Source organism: Orycteropus afer, unplaced genomic scaffold (genome assembly GCF_000298275.1).
Source record: "Orycteropus afer afer isolate SDZICR_OR568_19922 unplaced genomic scaffold, OryAfe1.0 scaffold00024, whole genome shotgun sequence".
Taxonomy (NCBI): domain Eukaryota; kingdom Metazoa; phylum Chordata; class Mammalia; order Tubulidentata; family Orycteropodidae; genus Orycteropus; species Orycteropus afer.
This window is the reverse complement of record NW_006921611.1, coordinates 15,778,340-15,797,556: the sequence shown is the minus strand read 5'-3', so window position 1 is coordinate 15,797,556 and position 19,217 is coordinate 15,778,340.

The window sequence follows — 19,217 nt, the reverse complement described above, 5'->3', positions numbered from 1 at the left end:
TATATATATATATATATACTTTGCTGGTTTTTGTGTTTCTCTAGACAACCCAATCCAACACAAGAGGTATTGTGAAAACTAGAACCAAAGCAGGGCTCAAGAGAAAAGTAGCCTAACTATATTTTGATCTTTTAAAAGTAGAGGTGTGAATACCAAATTATTAATCAATTAATTTTATTTCCTATTAATAAAAGCAAATTACCATACATCAGCAATAAGCAATCTGAAAATGAAATTAAGGCAACAATTGCATTTACAATAGTATTTAAAATAATAAAATATCTAGTAATCAACTTATCCAGAAAGATGAAAGACCTGTACAAAGAAAATTACAAAACACTGCTGAAAGAAATTAGAGATGATCTAAGCAAATGGGAAGACATTCTATATTCATGGATCAAAAGATCTAATATTGTCAAGATGTCAATGTTACTGACAGTGATCTATAAATTCAATGTAATCACCAAAAAATTTCTAACAGCTTTATTTGAAGCTGTTATTGGATTGGAAAAGCCAATCCTCAAATTTATATGGAATTGCATAAGGCTCCAAATAACAAAAGCAATCTTGAAAAAGAAGAACAGAGTGGAAGGACTCTCACTTCCTAATCTCAAGATATATTTAAAAGCTACAGTAATAAAGACAATCTGTTGTCATTGTTCTTGTCAGGTGCTGTCAAGTCAGCTCCGATTCATAGCATTCCTCAGTACAACAGAATGAAACACTGTCCAGTCCAAAGACAGTCTGCTACTAGTGTAACAATAGACATACAGACCAATGGAATAGAATTGAGAGGTCAGAGTTAAGTGTCCATATCTATAGTCAATTCATCTTTAACAAGGGTGCTAAATACATCAAAAGGGAACAATAGTCTCTTTATTAAATGATGCTAGAACAACTGTGTTTCCACATGCAAAAGACTGAAGTTAGACCCATACCTACACATAGACAAAAGCTAACTCAAAATGTATTAAAGACCTAAATGTATGACTTAAAACTAGAAGAAAACATAGGTCAATGCTTCAGGATCTTAGTCTTCAATAACAGATACTTAGATATGATACAAAAAGTACAAGCAGTAAAAGATAAAATACATAAATAGGATCTCATAAAACTTAAAAATTCTGTACATCAAAGAACTTTATCAACATGATCTTTGAAATAATTTATTCCTTAAGCTACTTTTTATGGTTACTAAGGAACTCCAGTGGCACAGGGCCTAAAGAATTTGACTGCTAACTGGAAGGTTGGTGGTTCAAACCCACCAATGGCTCTGCAGGGGGAAGATGGGGCAATCTATTTCCATAAAGATTTACCACCTTGGAAATCCAATTGGGGTCACTAAGAGTTGGAATTGACTCAATGGCAATGGGTTTTTTTTTTTTTTTTTAATGGTTCCTAAAAGAAAGGTAGAAAAACTCTAAACGTCAACATTTTTTCTGCTATCTGACCAAATTACCAGACTTTTTGCCTGTGTGATAAATGTAAATATCACAGTGTGCTTCAGATTTTACTTTAGATACTTTGCCCAAGTTCAAGGTTGGAGGGTTTCAAGTTCTGTTTGGTTATCAAGCCCTAGAAACTTTGCTTTTTAGTATCCATCCCTGGAGAACAATGGTACCTATTCCTTCATTTTTGTTTGATTATTTTTGCATACCAAATTTGAAATTATATCAAAAAAAGAAGACATATTAATGTATATAGGGAATCAGGAAATTTGGATCCAGCATTACAGAGAGAGACATGACCTCTGTTTCATACTACTTTTGTGAAAAGTAATCATTGCAGAGCATGAATACACTTGGATAAAAGCTTACGCATGCAATTTCCCAATCTATGGCTGAAGATCTCATGTGCCAGAGTACGCTGTGAGAATTCAGGTTGCCCCAAAGACATAATAAACTGTTTAATAATTCTGATTCTTAATTATTTAATTCTAATTACTTAATTGGGAGCTCTGGTGGCACAGTGCCTAAGGCATCTGACTGCTAACCAGAAGGCTGGCAGTTCAAACCTACCAGCCACTCCTCGGAAGGAAGGTTGGGCAATCTACTTCCATAGTGATACCACCTTGGAAACCCAAGGAGAGGTCACTTAATTGGGAGCTCTGGTGGCATAGTGCCTAAGACATTTGATTGCTAACCAGAAGGCTGGCAGACTTAATTACTCTTATTTTGTTAAAAAATGTTTTTGCAATTAAGACAAAATACAGAATTTTACTAATAGATATTGTTTTCTAAAATAATATAATATATTCTCATTAAGATGTTTGCAATTTGTATTTTGGAGGATATAATGATAAGAATCATCTAAGCAAGTCCAGTTCCAAACACAAAGATACTTAAGAAAATACATTATTTTATTTTAATTTATGGGAGAATGGAAAGAAAATTCTTTTTATTGAATGTTTCCAGAAAGAATCAGTAGATTTTTAAGAAATTAATTTTCTGATTTCAATTTTTAATTATGCATTTATAATGACCAGTGAGTAAAACAAACAAAAAATAAAAACAAAAAAAATGGTGATAATAGAACTTATATTTGAAAGTTGTGAAGAAACACTAACTCTCAGATACCATGCAAGGGGCTGCATTTTAATTTCCTTATAAAATCAAAAACAAAAAAAATGAAACTCACTGCCATTGAGTCGATTCCAATTCATAGCAACCCCCTTTGGGTTTCCAAGGTGGTAAATCTTTACGGAAGTAGATTGCCCCATCTTCCTTCCACAGGGTAGCTGCTGGGTTTGAACCACCAGCCCTCTGGTTAGCAGTCAAAAGCCTTAGGCACTATGAAACTAACTGGAGTCAAAGTTCAGTCTGCATCCCTGGTGGAAGGCAGATAAGTAAATATGACAACTCAGTTCCTTAAGAACTGAATAAAGTGAAAGCTCAACTGTCACCTCCACTCTGGTTAAGACAGATAGGACCTCAGTTGGAGACAAACAAGTAAACATGATAACTCCGTTCCTTAAGAACTGAATGGAATGAAAGGTCAATTTACACATTCTCTCCATGTTATCCCCCTAGAAACAGGTGATAAGTATGTTAATGTGTTTCAGAAGACAACTTGAAAATTAACCATGGCTTGTGAACATGCACAGTGAGACAAACAGGAAGAAAGTTGCTGGGAACTGACACTCTCCCCTCTGCCCAAGCCTGGATCAGCTGATGACAGGAAGCTGGTGTGACTCATCCAGTGTGCAAGCGCACTGCATTAACAACTGACTGTCCTTTAAACCGAGGCGAAGGAAGCTTCAGCCAATCGTCAGTTAATTCACATCCAAATTCCTGAAGTTTTTATGAATATGTATAACCCCTCTCTTTTGAAACTTACAAAAACTGTATCCTGGCCTTCATTCGGGGAGTCAGATTTGATTACTGACCGCTGTCTCCTTGCATTGCTGCTATGTAATAAATAATTTTCTCTCCTCTTAATCACTCAGTGTGTAAACAATTTTGGCCTGATTGTGCACCAGGCAGGGTCCCACATTTGGTCCAACTTCAACTATACCACCAGAGCTTCCAGAGCTCCATTAAAAAAAACCAAACTCACTGCCATCGAGTTGGATCCGACTCATAGAGATCTCTCCTTGGGTTTCCCAGGTGGTATCTCTATAGAAGTAGATTGCCCAACCTTCCTTCCGAGGAATGGCTGGTGGATTTGAACCACCAGCCTTCTGGTTAGCAGTCAAGTGTCTTAAATCCAAGAGTCATCATTATTTATTTTTGGTCTCTGTTCAATATGTTGTTACTATTTTTCTGAATTATGAATGAAATCATTGACTTACGAAATAAACTTCAGAAACTTTTGTATAGATCAAGTCTGTTAACATTCTGAAAGGAAGTGATACCAACAGTAATTATGCTCCCTCATTTTCTTCCTATACTCAAAGAGGTTGCTTGTTAGCAATCCTATTGGACATCTGCCTGAACGGAACAAAGGACTTCTCCTTCTGACTTTATGGCTCTCAGCTCTCCACTTCTTTTCCTAGACAATCCAGAGTCTATTGTGAAAGGGCAGGGTCCTCTCGATCAGTAACAGTGATATTATGCTGCTAAATCCCTAGCCTTTTGGCTCATATGTTCATACCATTTCCTCACCTTCCAGATTCAGAAATCAAATCCTTGGTGTTTTAGCAATGACTCAAGAGAATTAATTCCAGGCCAAAGGAGTCTCTAATTGTTGTTGTTGTTGTTGTTATTTGCCATCAAGTCGGCCCCGACTCATAGCAACCCCTCCTTGGGTTTCTGAGGCAGTATCACTAGAGAAGTAGGACTGCCCAACCTTCCTCCCGAGGAGTGGCTGGTGGGTTTGAACCACCAGCCTTCTGGTTAGCAGTCCAGTGCCTTAGGCACTATGCTACCAGAGCTCCTAATTGGTGTTGAAAAAAAGCCTAACACCCACACCAACATGATTGCAATCCTCATTGTGGATGTGGTTGTGCTTTTTGCCTCCACCCTCTTTTTGCATTGGATGATGTTTATTTTAACCTTTCTCTTTACTTCTTCAGCACTGCCCTACGCACCCATTTAAATCAGATTTACTTCACTAGCATACAGTTGTCTTGGGTGAGAGGACTTGATGTCACTGTGCCTTTGCTCAGGATCTATCAAATTTTCCTTGCCACTCCCCAGCTCATCCCCACCAATCTGCTGAAAAAGCATTGTTGGTTGCTACAGGCAAAATAACTTAACTTGCATCACTTTTAATAAATACACTATAGCCAAGTCTGTGCCCATAAATTAAGCACAACATAAAAATGGATCCCAGAAACACTGAGGGTAGGAATAGTGGGTACTTTGACAAAGAGGGAGATAGATCATTAGCTTTGTGACCTCGTTCTACCCATGTATGTTCAGATCTGCATCCCATTATTAGAGTAATCTTAATATTAATTAGATTAATCTTAATAAACTGCCCTTTCCTCTATTTTTTCCAAAAACCATCAGGAATTTTATTTCTTATAACACTAAATATAAATCTGGTCCCATCATCTTTCCCTAAATTTACTTCCTAATTACTCCAAAATCATCAAATAAATTCTCATTTCAATCTAAATTATTTCCATAAATAGTCATTGGGTACCTACTTAATGAAAAGCATTGTATTATTTGCTAGGAATAAACAAGACAAAGTCCCTGTTCTAAAGGAGCTCAGGATCCATCAGAGCAGTCAAACACATAATTAATGATAATGTAATAGCAATAATAATAATCACTAACATTTGAGTGCTAACCAGAATGCTGGTAGTCCAAACCCACAGCCCCTCCTCAGAAGGAAGATTGGGCAATCTACTTCCATGGAGACACTGCCTTGGAAACCAAGGAGGGGTCACTATGAGTCAGGAACGACTCCAAGGAAGTGAGTTTGGTTTGGTTTGGTAACATTAGTGAGCACTTTGTATATTCCAGGTACCATTATAAGCATTTCACTTCAACTCACACACTCCTCACAATGATCCTATGAGGTAGGTATCATTAGTATCCTCATTTAACAGCTGAGCCACAGATCTTACTTACCAACCTCTTACAGCTTGGTCATCCAGGGATTGGACCCAGACAATTTGGGTACAGAACCTGCTTCCTTAACAATTACATTATATAGATAACATGAAGAAAGCTATATTAGAGGTATGAACAAAGTGTTATGGGAACACAAAGAGCTGAGTGATTCATTCTGCTTAGAAGGCATTCATTCTGCTTGTAACAGAGACAATGTCACTCTATTATTTATTTACATTCCAAATTCCTTCTAGAAGGAATTGGAGCAGCTTACAACAAAATACACATACATTAATTCTCACTGCCATCGTGTCAATTCTGACTCATAGCGACCCCCTTTGGGTTTTCAAGGTGGCAAATCTTTATGGAAGCAGATTGCCCCATATTCCTTCTGTGGAGTGGCTGCTGTGTTTGAACCACCAACCTTCTGGTTAGCAGTCAAATGCCTTAGGCACTGCACCACCGGAGCTCCTACATACATTAAAGTAATGATAAATCGAAATAGGAAATCAGGACCAATGATCAAGTCCAGGGTAAAGTAAATTTGGTCTAAAAATAACACCTTAGTTACGTCTTACTTAAACATCCAATACCAGCTGCTATGGGCTTCTGGTAGCCAAAGAGAGAAGGGAGACACGGCCAATTTTATGTTTGTGTCATAAAGGAGAAAACAAACCAGTTTGACAATGGGGAAAACAAGCCTTTCCTAGAGCTGTGCTCTAAAATAAAATTTTTATGAGATAATTTTATTAATGTCACTGAAAACTATAGTAAAAACAGTTTCTCCTATGAGACTCCTATAATAAATGTAATGGAATATTGTATATGGCAAGTTCTTACAGCATTTGTTGATAAAAATCAAGGACATGGCATAAATGCAACTCAGCAAAGCGATTCCACGAAGGATCACTCACTCACTGCCATCAAGTTGGATTCGACTCATAGTGACCCCTCTTTGGGTTTCCAAGGCGGTATCACTAAGGAAGTAGAATGCCCAAACTTCCTTCCGAGGAGTGGCCAGGGGGTTTGAACCTCCAGCCTTCTGGTTAGCAGTCAAATGGCTTAGGCATTACACTACCAGAGGAGCTCCCCACAAAGGATACAGCTGCCTAAATTCTCATATTAAGGTGTTGAGTTGAATTAGGATTTTTATCTAGGTTGGGAAGCAGCATAAAGGTATTCTAGGAGAAGAAACAACATGGTATACATTTTAGTCTCATTTCACTTGTGTATATATATGAGGAGAAGGTCAGTTGGTGAGGGAAAGTCAGTTGGTGAACAAACCTTTATTGAGTGCCTGCTTTGTGGTAGGCACTACACAAAGCTCTGGAATACAATGGATAGGACAAAGTATATGAGTATGGGTAGGAGGTAGGAAGTCAAACAATGAAGACAGAAACAAATAAAAATTTTCATCTGAATGCTGGTGACTAAGTAAAGTAATTGGAGTTGGAGGCTGCTTACAGTAGCTAGCGGTATCAGAGACAACCAGGGAACAGCCATATAAATACCCAGTGAATGGCTTTTTCAGACAAAAGAAGTAGCAAATACAAAGCAGAAAACAAGATGGATTTTATTCTCAGTACAATGAAAGCCAATGGAGGATTTTAAGAAGGAGGTTGACTTAATATGGTTTACTTTTTAAAAGGTCAGTCTGGCTGAAATGTGGAGGATGGAACAGATGGGCTCTGAGAGAGAAAAATGGTGACAGACATACAAGTTGGGAGGCTGTTTCAAGAGGCCAGGAAACAGATGATGGTGTCTTGGATTAGGGCTGTACCTATTTTGGAAATGAAATTGATAAATGTGAGGTTATGAGACAGAAGAATCAAGGATGATGCATAGTTGCTTTACCAAAGCAAGTAGGGGGATGGTGGTACTATTTATCTGAGACAGGAAAGACATGGCAAGGTGGGAGTGAGGAAATAAGTAGTTCTTTCATTTTTCTTTTTTTTTAAAAAAAAAATATTTTAATGTGTTTTTGGTGAAAGCTCACACAGCAAATTAGGTTGTCATTTGACAATTTCTGTACATATTGTTCAGTGACATTGCTTACATTTTGCACAATGTTTCAGCATTCTTATGATTTCCATTCTTGTTTTTTTGTTTCTATTACTCTCGATACACCGTCTCCCCTTACCTTCACATCTTGGTTCTACAGTAAATATTCACTGTTTGGTTTCATTTAAATGATTGTTTAAAGGAGCACAGTACTCATGGGTGATATTATTTATTTTGTGAGCTAATCTGTCATTTGGCTGACAGGTATTTCTTTCTGACAGAGTTAAAGTTGAGATGACAAATGGCAGTTGAATATATAGGAAAATACACAGAATACATTTTAAAACCATGTTAGTTACATTTTAAAATGTAACTATGTTACTTTTTTTTATTTTTATTTTTTACCTTTGCAGACAAAGTCTGTTAATAAAGGCATGGATCCATTAATTCATTTGGGATAAAAAGTACAATAAGTGAATATTTTTCCTTATTTCCTGCTTTTTTGGACAGGAAAAAAGGATATATTCAGAGTATATTTAGGGAAACTCAATGGAAAAGACCATTTGGAACACTGGTAGAAGACAAGTTCACAAAATAAGACTAGAAGAAGGAACCAGGAAGGTATGAGAGAGAAGAATCAAGGATGATGCACAGTTGCTTTACCAAGATACTTTAGACAAGATAAAGAGCTTTAAGATTTCATAGATGGAATATATAACCAGTGTCCCAAAAGCCTAGAGAAGAAAGCTGTCAAGAAAGAGGGAATTATCAATCATAGGAACAGAGAACTGACCATTTGGTTGGCTTAGGAAATTTGGAGGTCATATTGATCTTGATTAGAGTTTTAGAGGAATGGCAGTAAGGAAAACCCAGTTAGTATGGGTAAAGAAGAAAATGGAAAGTGAAGAAATGGAGACAGTGAACAATACAACTCTTCTAGGGATTTTTTTTGGGGGGAAGGGTAATAGAGAAATATGGTAATAGATGAAGGGAGACACTGGGTCAAGGGAAGACACTTACTTCAATGATGGGTGGTATTAAGGCATGTGTGTATATAGATGAGAATGACCTGGTACAACATTGATGACACAAGAGAAAAATGGAATACTGGAGCAGCACAGTCCTTAGGAAGGGAGAGAAGATGGAGTACAGAATTCTAAAGGAGAAGTTAGCCTTGGAGAGAACAGGGACATTTCTTGCATTATCAGAGGAGGGAAAGCAGAGGGGATGGATCAAGTTAAAAGTAGGTTAGCCGGGTTGATATGAATATTGTTGTTGTTGTTGTTGTTGTTGTTGTTATGTGCCATCAAGTTGGACCTGACTCATAGCAATCCCTCCTTGGGTTTCCGAGGCAGTATCACTACGGAAGTAGATTGCTCCATCTTCCTTCTGAGGAGTGGCTGGTGGGTTTGAACCACCAGCCTTCTGGTTAGCAGCCAAGTGCCTTAGGCACTACACTACCAGAGCTCCCGATATGGATTAGTTATAATTTGCATTTTTTTTTCCCTTTGTATATGAGATAAGGTCATCAGAGTGAGGAAAAGAGTAGATGATAGAGATTTGTGGTGTGAGGTGAAGATAGAAATAATCATTTTAGCTCTGGTAGCATAGTGCCTAAGGTATTTGCCTGCTAACCAGAAAGCTGGCAGTTCAAACGCACCAGCCACTCCTCAGAAGGAAGGTTGGGCAATCTACTTCCATAGAGATAATGCCTCGGAAACCCAAGGAGGGGTCGCTATGAGTCAGGTTCAATTCGACGGCAGTGAGATTGGTTTTTAAAGAGCTAAAAAAGAATTCACTAGGGTAAAGGAAAATTAATTGCCTGGCAGTATTGAATGCTCATTTGATATTGATAAATCTAAAGTAGAAACCAGTCCAGGTATTGTGAAGGAGAACTTAATGCCTTCTACTTCTGACCAGGAGGCTGTCGTTCGAACAGAACAAGGGGACACTACATGGTTTAAAATCAAGAAGGGAGTGCGTCAGGGTTGTATTCTTTCTCCACACTTATTCAATCTATATGCTGAGCAAATAATCCGAGAAGCTGGACTATATGAAGAAAAACGTGGTATCAGGATTGGAGGAAGAATCATTAACAACCTGAGATATGCAGACGATACAACTTTGCTTGCTGAAAGTGAGGATGACTTAAGGCACCTACTGATGAAGGTTGAAGAATACAGTCTGCAGTATGGATTACATCTCAACATAAAGAAAACAAAAATCCTCACAACTGGACCAATGAGCAGCATCACAATCAATGGAGAGAAGATTGAGGTTGTCAAGGAATTCACATTGCTTGGTTCTACAATCAATGCCAACGGAAGCAGCAGTCAGGACATTAGACGTCGTGTAGCATTGGGAAAGTCAACTGCGAAGGAACTGTTTCAAGTGCTGAGGAGCAAGGATATCTCCTTGAGGACTAAGGTGCGCCTGACACAAGCCATGATATTTCCAATCACCTTGTATGTATGTGAGAGCTGGGCAATGAATAGGGAAGACCGAAGAAGAGTTGATGCTTTTGAGTTGTGGTGCTGGCGAAGAATGCTGAAAGTACCATGGACTGCTAAAAGAACTAACAGATCTGTCCTGGAGGAAGTGCAGCCAGAATGCTCCTTGGAAGCAAGAATGGCCAGACTTCGTCTCACCTATTTTGGTCATGTTGTAAGAAGGGACCATTCCCTGGAGAAGGATGTCATGCTTGGTAGGGTGAAGGGTCTACGAAAGAGGGGGAGGCCTTCAACGAGATGGATTGATACAGTGGCTGCGATGATGGGCTCGAGTATAGCAGGGATTGTGAGTCTGGTGCGGGATCGGGCAGTGTTTCGTTCTGCTGTGCATGGGGTCGCTATGAGTCGGAAATGACTCGACGGCACTTAACAACAACAACAACAACTTCTCAGTAATTCACTTCATAAGCCAATATTCTAGACCTTACCAGACATTCCCTATATCAATTCCACCTATGAAATTTAAACTCCAATATTCCACTTTCTGACTACAATCTTTCATCATTCCAGTTTCCATCCACTTGCTACTGTATCTATTCTGTATCACAATAACCCTGCCATCTCCATTTCCCCTGGTCTGTTTGGTTCCATTCAAACTTCATTTCCTTCCATGTGTTGCTTGGATTCCATAGTCCATTACTTTGGTCACTTTCTCTTTACTATCTTCTACTCTAATTTCCTTAACCATTTGTCCATTCATTGTGCACATTCAATAAAATCCAAGATAAGCCTATTCATCTGCCTTTTCTACTCTTACACCTAGGCTATAGGGCAAAGCTCAAAAAAAAAAAAAAAAAACCTGTATGAATGTTTAATTTTGAATTTTGCCACACATATCGATTGCCTCCCAATACTCCAGCATACTCAGTATGCATCCTTATTGAGATTCTTCTCCTAATGCCCCTGAGTGGCTACATTTTCATCACATTTCTGAAGTCTTGACATTTCCTCTATCACAACTTGAAGATAATATAATTTTACTTACTACTGAGCAAATAGAAATCATCAGAACTCCCATAAATTGCTGTCTCATCCACCAACTCCAGTACAATGTACTTCCCCTTAAAATTTTTATCCTTTTGCCTCATTGGAAGAGTCACCTTAAGTCCTACCCCATGTTAAACCTTGTGTGCCTTACCTCCTCTGGATTAGCCCTGATGATTTGGGTTATAACAGAAACCCAACTCAAACTAACTTAAGCAAATAAACCTCAAGGACAAGGCTTGCTTTAACCACAGGTAGATCTAAGAGTTCAAATTAATTTTTCAGGATAGTGGCTTCTTCTTGTCCTCTCTGAACTTCTCTTCCCTCCATTCTTTATCCCAAGAAAGGTGAGTGGCAAAAATGGCTAGCACCAACTCTGGTTGTCATTGCCCTTTAAACAATGACACCACAAGAAAGAAAGTTTCATTTTTTTGGCAACTTAAGCAAAAGTACCAGCAAGGACATCTATAGCCCTATTTGGGTCACGTAACCATCTCTAAACCAGGGAAATGGTTGTCCACTGTGGGTGAAGTGTTCTTCCCTTAGCCCAGAAAGTAGAGTGGGAGGTGGGACATATGATTGACCAAACCCAGCCCAACCCATGATTTGAAATGTTCCAATTCACAGCAAATGTAATGGACAGCCAGGTGGAAAAGGGACATTTCCTGTTGGAAAATATGCTCATCAAGCAAAAAGAAATAGATTTACACTGCATATTCCCTCCTGCCTCCCTAAATGTTCCATCCACAAGCTGTCTTTCTCTTTCCCATATTGTTAGCCTCCTCTACTGACACATTGCCCTAATGTTATGCAATAACAATAAAAGCACTCAACACAAATGGCTAGCACATAATGTGTTCAAAAAATGTCAGTAGGAGAGATAGCTATTGTTAGGTGCTGCCACATCAATTTTCAACTGACAGTGATCCCATGGGACGGAGTAGAACTGCCCCATAGGGTATCCTAGGCTGTAATCTTTATGGAATCAGTTACCAGATCTGATCTGCTGGCTGGGTTTAAGCTGCCAACCTTTCAGTTGGCAGCCGAGTGCTTAACTGTTGTACCACCATGGTAATAGTAATAATAATAACTTATTACTTTTATCTCTGACCCATCTTAAACCAATGTCTCAATGTCTTCCTCTGTCTTCCCTCTACCTCTTCCCTCCATCCCCATGGAAGCTTTATTCTCTCTACTTCCTCACTTCTCCAGTTTCTCAACTTACTATAATCTGTCTTGCACACTCCAGAGACAGATCACCAATAGTCTTCATAGTGTCAAATATGATGGTTACTTTCTAATTTTATTTCACTCGAGGTCTTCAACATTTGATGCTATTTATCATTTCATTCTTTTTGCAACTCGACTCCCTCCATTTTGTCATTTTTGTCCTAGGTCCTTAGCCTTATTCTCTCCTTTTCATTGATGGCTACTTTCTGATTTCCAGTACTAACTTGATCCTAATAATTCCCAAGACTAGCTCTGACCTTTTTAGTGAGATGCATGTCTTTGTAATACTACTTCCGATTGGAAAGTTCCTCTCAGATGTCCCACAATTACCTGAAACAAAGAGTTTAAGAAGCTGAATTAATTATTTCCCACACACATCAAAAAACAAGTTCTCCCCATTACGATTCTATATTTCAGTGAATGTCTTCTCCATACATCTAACTGCTGAAGCCAAATCACTGGGGGTCATCCTGGATTTCTCTTTCTTGCTCACTGCCAGCATCCAGCCTCAAGCTTAATAAATTTTCTCTTATAAACTTCAAGTGCACCTACTTCAAATCCCACTGTCCTGACTCAGCCCACATCATCTCTTGCCTGGAGTATTTCCAGAGACTCATACTGATTCCCTACGTCCCCTGTAAACCATCCTCCATATCTTTGCTAAAGTAATTTTTTTTTCTTTTTATGGGAAGCAAACCTTAACCTATTGTTCTTGTCTTTTAGCACTGCTGTAGAAGGAAGAGAAAGCCAGAAGTTCTACCTGATAAAATTTCAGTAACTGCCTCTAACCCCTAAAACAAAAACTGCTGTGTCTTCAATCACTTCATTTAAAAAAAAAAAATTTGTGATCTGGCTGAAAGCTTACAGAGTAAACTCATTTTCCACACAGCAGTTCATACACATTTTGTTTCATGACATTGGCTACAATCTTCACAATGTAACAGTTTTCTTCCTATTTCCTCCTTGTAGTTACCTCTTCCCTGTATCCTTCTTTCCTAACCATTCCTGGCCCCTGAATTATCTCCCTGTGCAAACACTTCCCTTCTCTTCTCCCATGATTGATCATTCTAAGGAGCGTATCTACCTGATAGAAATATTCACCCTATATGTCTGTCTGTTGTTTGACTGGAAGCCATGGGAATGGGTTCATTTCCAGTCCTGAAGGGTGACTAGGGGCCATAGTCTTAGGGATTTCACCAGACTCTATCAGGCCAGTAAGCCTGGTCTAGTTTTCTTTTTTTATGATTTTTAGTTTTGTTCCATAGTTCTTCCACTCTATCTAGGATCTCCTTTACTTATTACTTTTCGAGTGTCAACCATGTCAGTGAATCCCATGAGCCTGACATAAACAGACACATTCACAAATATGCAGGGAAAGTTATAACTTTTTAAAGAGGGCCTCAGTCATGGGGATGGCACTGGACCAGGAAGCATTTCAGGGACTGACTTAATAACAGCTAACTACAACGGTACCTGAGAAAGGAAGACTGTGATTTCCACCTCCTGTTTACCCCACCACCCTTGCATAATCCCTCTCCTTGAGCATGAGTTGGATTTACTGACCTGTTTCTAATGAATAATATATAGCAAATGTAATGGGATGTCACCTCTGAAATTAGGTTATAGACTGTGTTCTCAGTCTTGGGTGTTCTTTCTTATATTCCCTTGTATCACTCAGTCTGAGGTAAGCCAGTCAGTTACCATGTCACGAGGCAGTGCTGTGGAGAGAGCGGTGTGAGTGAGCTTGGAAGCAGATCCTTTCCTAGTCAAGCTTTGAGATTACTACAGCTCTGGTCAGAACCTTGACTGCAGCCTTGTGAGAGAATCTGAACTAGAAACACTCAGCTAAACAACACCCAGATTACTGATCTTGAGATAACAAATGTTTGTTTCCAGGCTAAACTTTGGGGGTAATTTGTGACATAGTAATAGTTCATTAATACAAAGACGAAGGAAGTTCTTATTGAAGCATAACTACTAAAAGAGATAGAAGACAATTTAATAAAAATTAATAAGAATATCAAATAGACTCAATTAGACCATTTTAAAAAATATTTTCCATAAGTACAAAACATGAGTTTGGATTTAAATATTTGAGAAACTGAAAAATATGATTGTGGATGAGAATTACATCAATGGAGTACAAGACTGAAAAGACAAATAATTGGCAATTCACAGCATAGAGCAACAAAAGCAGGGCTTCTAACTGGCTCAAAACAGTTCAGTGATTGCTGTCATAGTAAATAAGGGCTGTAAACATGCAGCATAACAACCAGATCTGTTGCCTGTGGTATTTTTACCCCAGTAGGAAACAAAGATCTGTGCCCAGCTCAAAGATGGTGGCTGAAATACCACTCTGTTTTGAGTATGTATTGCTCTCCTGAGTCCTGCTAATAATCCAGTCTTCTCCAATCAGGTTCCTAAAACTTTTAGGAAGAAAGAATGCAGCAGGACTTGTGGAGAGCAATATTATTGGCAGAACTCTTGCCATCCTCTCGACTAAGGAACATTCTGGCTGTACTTCTTCCAAGACAGATCTGTTCGTTCTTCTGGAAGTCCATGGTATATTCAATATTCTTCATCAAAAACATAATTTAAAAGCATCCATTCTTCTTCAGTTTTCCTTACTCACTGTCCAGCTTTCATATAACTTATTAAGTGATTGAAAATAACAAGGCTTGGGTCAGGCATACCTTAGTTCTCAAGGTAACATCTTTGGTTTTTTTAATAGACCCTTTAAATCTTTTTAAAATAGACCCTTTAAAGAGGTCTATTGCAGCAAATATGCCCAGTGCAAATACATTGTTCGATTTCTTGACTGCTGCTTCATGGGTATTAATTGTGGATTCACGTGACATGAAATTCTTGACCACTTTAATCTTTTCTCCATTTCCCATGATGTTGCTTATTGGTCCAGTTGTGAGGACTTTTGTTTTCTTTCTCCATACTGAAGGTTGTAGTCTTTGATCTTCATCATTAAGTGTTTCAAGTCTTCTTTCCTATTAGCAAGCAAGGTGTGTCATTTGCATATCACAAATTGTTAATGAAGCTTTCCCTCAATCCTGATGCTGTGTCCTGTCCTTCTTCATATAGTTCATCTTCTTGGATAATTTACTCAACTTACCAACTGAAGAAGTATGGAGAAACATACACACCTTTCCTGATTTGAAACCATGCAGTATCTCTTTGTTTTGTCTGAATGATTGCCTCTTGGTCTATGTCGCGGTTCCATGTAAGCCCAAGTAAATGTTCTGTACTTCCCATTCTTTACAGTGTTATTCATAATTTGTTATGATCCATACAGTTGAATGCCTTTGCATAGTCAATAAAATACTGTTAAACATCATTCTGGTATTTTCTGGTTTCAACCAAGATCCATCGAACATCAGCAATGACATTCATCAATCCACATTCTCTTCTGAATCTGGCTTAAATTTCTGGCAGTTTTCTGTTAATGCACTGCTGCAATGGTTTCTCAATTATCTTCAGCAAAATTTTACCTCCACATTCTCTTGGATAACCTTTCTTTGAAATAGGTACAGATATGTATCTCTTCCACACAGTTGGCCAAATTTCTTGGCCATACATCTTCCAAATTTCTTGGCTTACATTAGTGAGCACTTCCAGTGTTGCACGTGCTTGTTGAAACATCTCAATTAGTATTCTGTTAATTCCTGGAAACTTGTGTTTCACCAATGCCTTCAGTGCAGCTTGGACTTCTTCCTTCAATACCATCGTTTCTTGATCATATCATACTTCCCAAAAAGGTCAAACACTGACCACTTCGTTTTGGTACAGTGACTGTATTTATTCTTTACATATTTTTTTGATGCTTCCTGTGTTTTCCAATATTTTGTCCATAGAATTTTTCCATATTCCAACTCCAGGCTTGAATTTTTTTCTTCAGTCTTTCAGCTTAAGAAGTGTCAAGTGTGTTCTTCTCTTTTGGTTTTCTAACTCCAGGTATTTGTACATTTTATTTTAATACTTGACTTTATCTCCTTGACCTGCCCTTAAGAAATTTTCTATTCAACTCTTTCACATCATCATTTCTTCCATTTGCTTTTGTTCCTCTACATTTGAGAGAAAGTTTCAGAGTCTCTTCTAACATCCATTTTTATTTTTTTTTCTTTTTGTCTTTTTAATGACCTTTTGCTTTTTTCTGGTATTCTTTGCTTTGAGCCAAAGACATATATATATCTTACTGGTTTTGCTGTTCCAGAGAACCCAAATGAGATATTACAGAATTAGAACTTGAAAAACTATTGGCCTAGGGATGGTAATGGTCCATGCTATTACCAGCTCCAAGGTATATGACCAAAGCAAAGAATACCAGAAAGATGTTTACTTGTGTTTTATTGACTATGCCAAAACATTTGATTGTGTGAATCATAACAAATTGTGGATAACATTGAGAAGAATAGAAATTCCAGAACACTTGTTTGTACTCATGAGGAACCTGTACATAGACCAGAAGGCTGCTGTTCAAATAGAACAAGGGGACACTGCATGGTTTAAAATGAAGAAGGGAGTGTTTCAGGGATGTATCCTTTCACCATACTTATTCAATCTGTATGTTGAGCAAACAATCTGAGAAGCTGGACTACATGAAGAAGAACTACATGAGAAAGAATCATTAATAACCTGTGATATGCAGATGACAAACTTTGCTTGCTGAAAATGAGGATGACTTGAAGCACTTACTGATGAAGATTGAAAAATATAGTCTGCAGTATGGATTACATCTCAATATAAAGAAAACAAAAATCCTCACAACTGGACCTATAAGCAGCATCACAATAAATGGAGAAAAGATTGAAGTTGTCAAAGACTTCATATTGCTTGGTTCTACAGTAAACACCAATGGAAGCAGCAGTCACAACATCAGATGACAAATGGTGTTGTTGTTGTTGTTATGTGCTGTCAAGTCGGACCCAACTCATAGCGACCCCTCCTTGGGTTTCCAAGGCAGTATCACTATGGAAGTGGATTGCCCCATCTTCCTTCTGAGGAGTGGCTGGTGGGTTTGAACCATTAGCCTTCTGGTTAGCAATCAAGTGCCTTAGGTACTACACTACCAGAGCTCCCAGACAACTGGGCAAATTGGCTGCAAAGGACCTCTTTCAAGTGCTGAAGAGCAAAGATGTGTCTTTGAGGACTAAAGTGCACCTGACACAAGCCATGATATTTTCAATTGCCTCAAATCATGTGAGAGCTGGACAATGAATAAGGAAGATTGAAGAAGAGTGACTGTTTTTGAGTTGTGGTGCTGGCGAAGAATGCTGAAAGTACCATGGGCTGCTAAAAGAACTAACAAATCTGTCCTGGAGGAAGTACAGCCACAATGCTTCTTGGAAGCGAGAATGGACAGACTTTGTCTCACCTACTTTGGCTTGTTGTCAGAAGGGACCATTCCCTGGAGAAGGATGTCACGCTTGGTAAAGTGGAGGGTTGACAAAAGAGGGGAAGGCCCTCAATGAGATGGATTTACACAGTGGCAGCAGTGATGGGCTCAAGTATAGCAAGGATCATGCAGCTGGCATGGGACCAGGCAGTGTTTCATTCTGCTGTGCATTGGGTCTCTGTAAGTCAGAGATGACTCGATGGCACCTAACAACAACAACAACATTGTGTTTCTTTAGGTATGATGCCCTTGATATCATCCCACAGCTTGTCTGGCCTTTGGTCATTAGTGTTTAATGCATCAAATATATTCTCAAGATGGTCTTCAGAATTCAGATTCAATATATTCAAGGTTGTACTTTGGGTCTTGTGAACGTGGTATAATTTTTTTCAGATTCATCTTGCACTTGCATATGAGCAATTAATGGTCTATTCACAGTCAGCCCTTGACGTTGTTCTGGCTGATGATTTTGAGCTTCTCCATTGTCTTTTTCAACAGATACTGTTGATTTGATTACTGTGTATTCCATCCAGTGAGGTTCATGTTTATAGTCACCATTTGTGTTGTTGAAAAAAGGTATTTGCAATGAATAAGTCATTAGTTTTGCAAAATTCTATCATGTGATCTCTGGAGTCATTTCTATCACCAAGGCCATATTTCCAACTACTAACTACAAATCCTCCTTTGTTTCCAACTTTTGTATTCTTATAATAATGAATGCATGTTGATGGCATGTTTGATCAATTTGAGACTGCAGAAGTTAGTAAAAATCTTCAATTTCTTCATTTTGGCATTTGTAGTTGGTATGAAAATTTGAATAATAGTCATATTAACTGATCTTCTTTGTAGATGTATGGATATTATCCAATCACTGGGCACTGTACTTCAGGATAGGTCTTGAAATATTCTTTTTGACAGTGAATATGACACCATTCTTCTTCTATTTGTCATTTCCAGTGTAGTCTGATTCAAAATGGACAATACCAGTCCATGTCAGGTCAATAATGCCTAGGATATTGATCTTTCCATTTCATTTTTGACAACTTCCAATTTTCCTAGATTCATACTTCATAGATTCCATGCTCTGATTATTAGTGGATGTTTGCAGTTGTTTCTTCTCATTTTGAGTCCTTGCAGATCAGCAAATAAAGGTCTAAAAGCTTTACTCCATTTATGTCATTAAGTTAATTTGTGGAGGCAGCAATTCCCCAGTCTTATATTGAAAGCCTTCTAACACTATATCAACACAAGCTTCCAGGAATTGATCTCATCTTCCAACACTATATCAGACAACATTCCACTGCTGTTCATAAGGTTTTTCACTTGCCAGTTTTTTTTAGAAGTAGGTGCTTCATTTTATACTTAGCTTGGAAACTCTGCTGAATCTGTCCATCATGGGTGACTCTGTTATTATTTGAAATAACAGCAGCACAACTCCCAGCATCATACCAACATGTAAGGTGCCACAGTATAATAAATATTATAATGTTGTTGTTGTTGTTATGTACTATCGAGTCAGCTCCAACTCACAGCAACCCTTCCTTGGGTTTCCAAGGCGGTATCACTGCAGAAGTGGATTGCCCA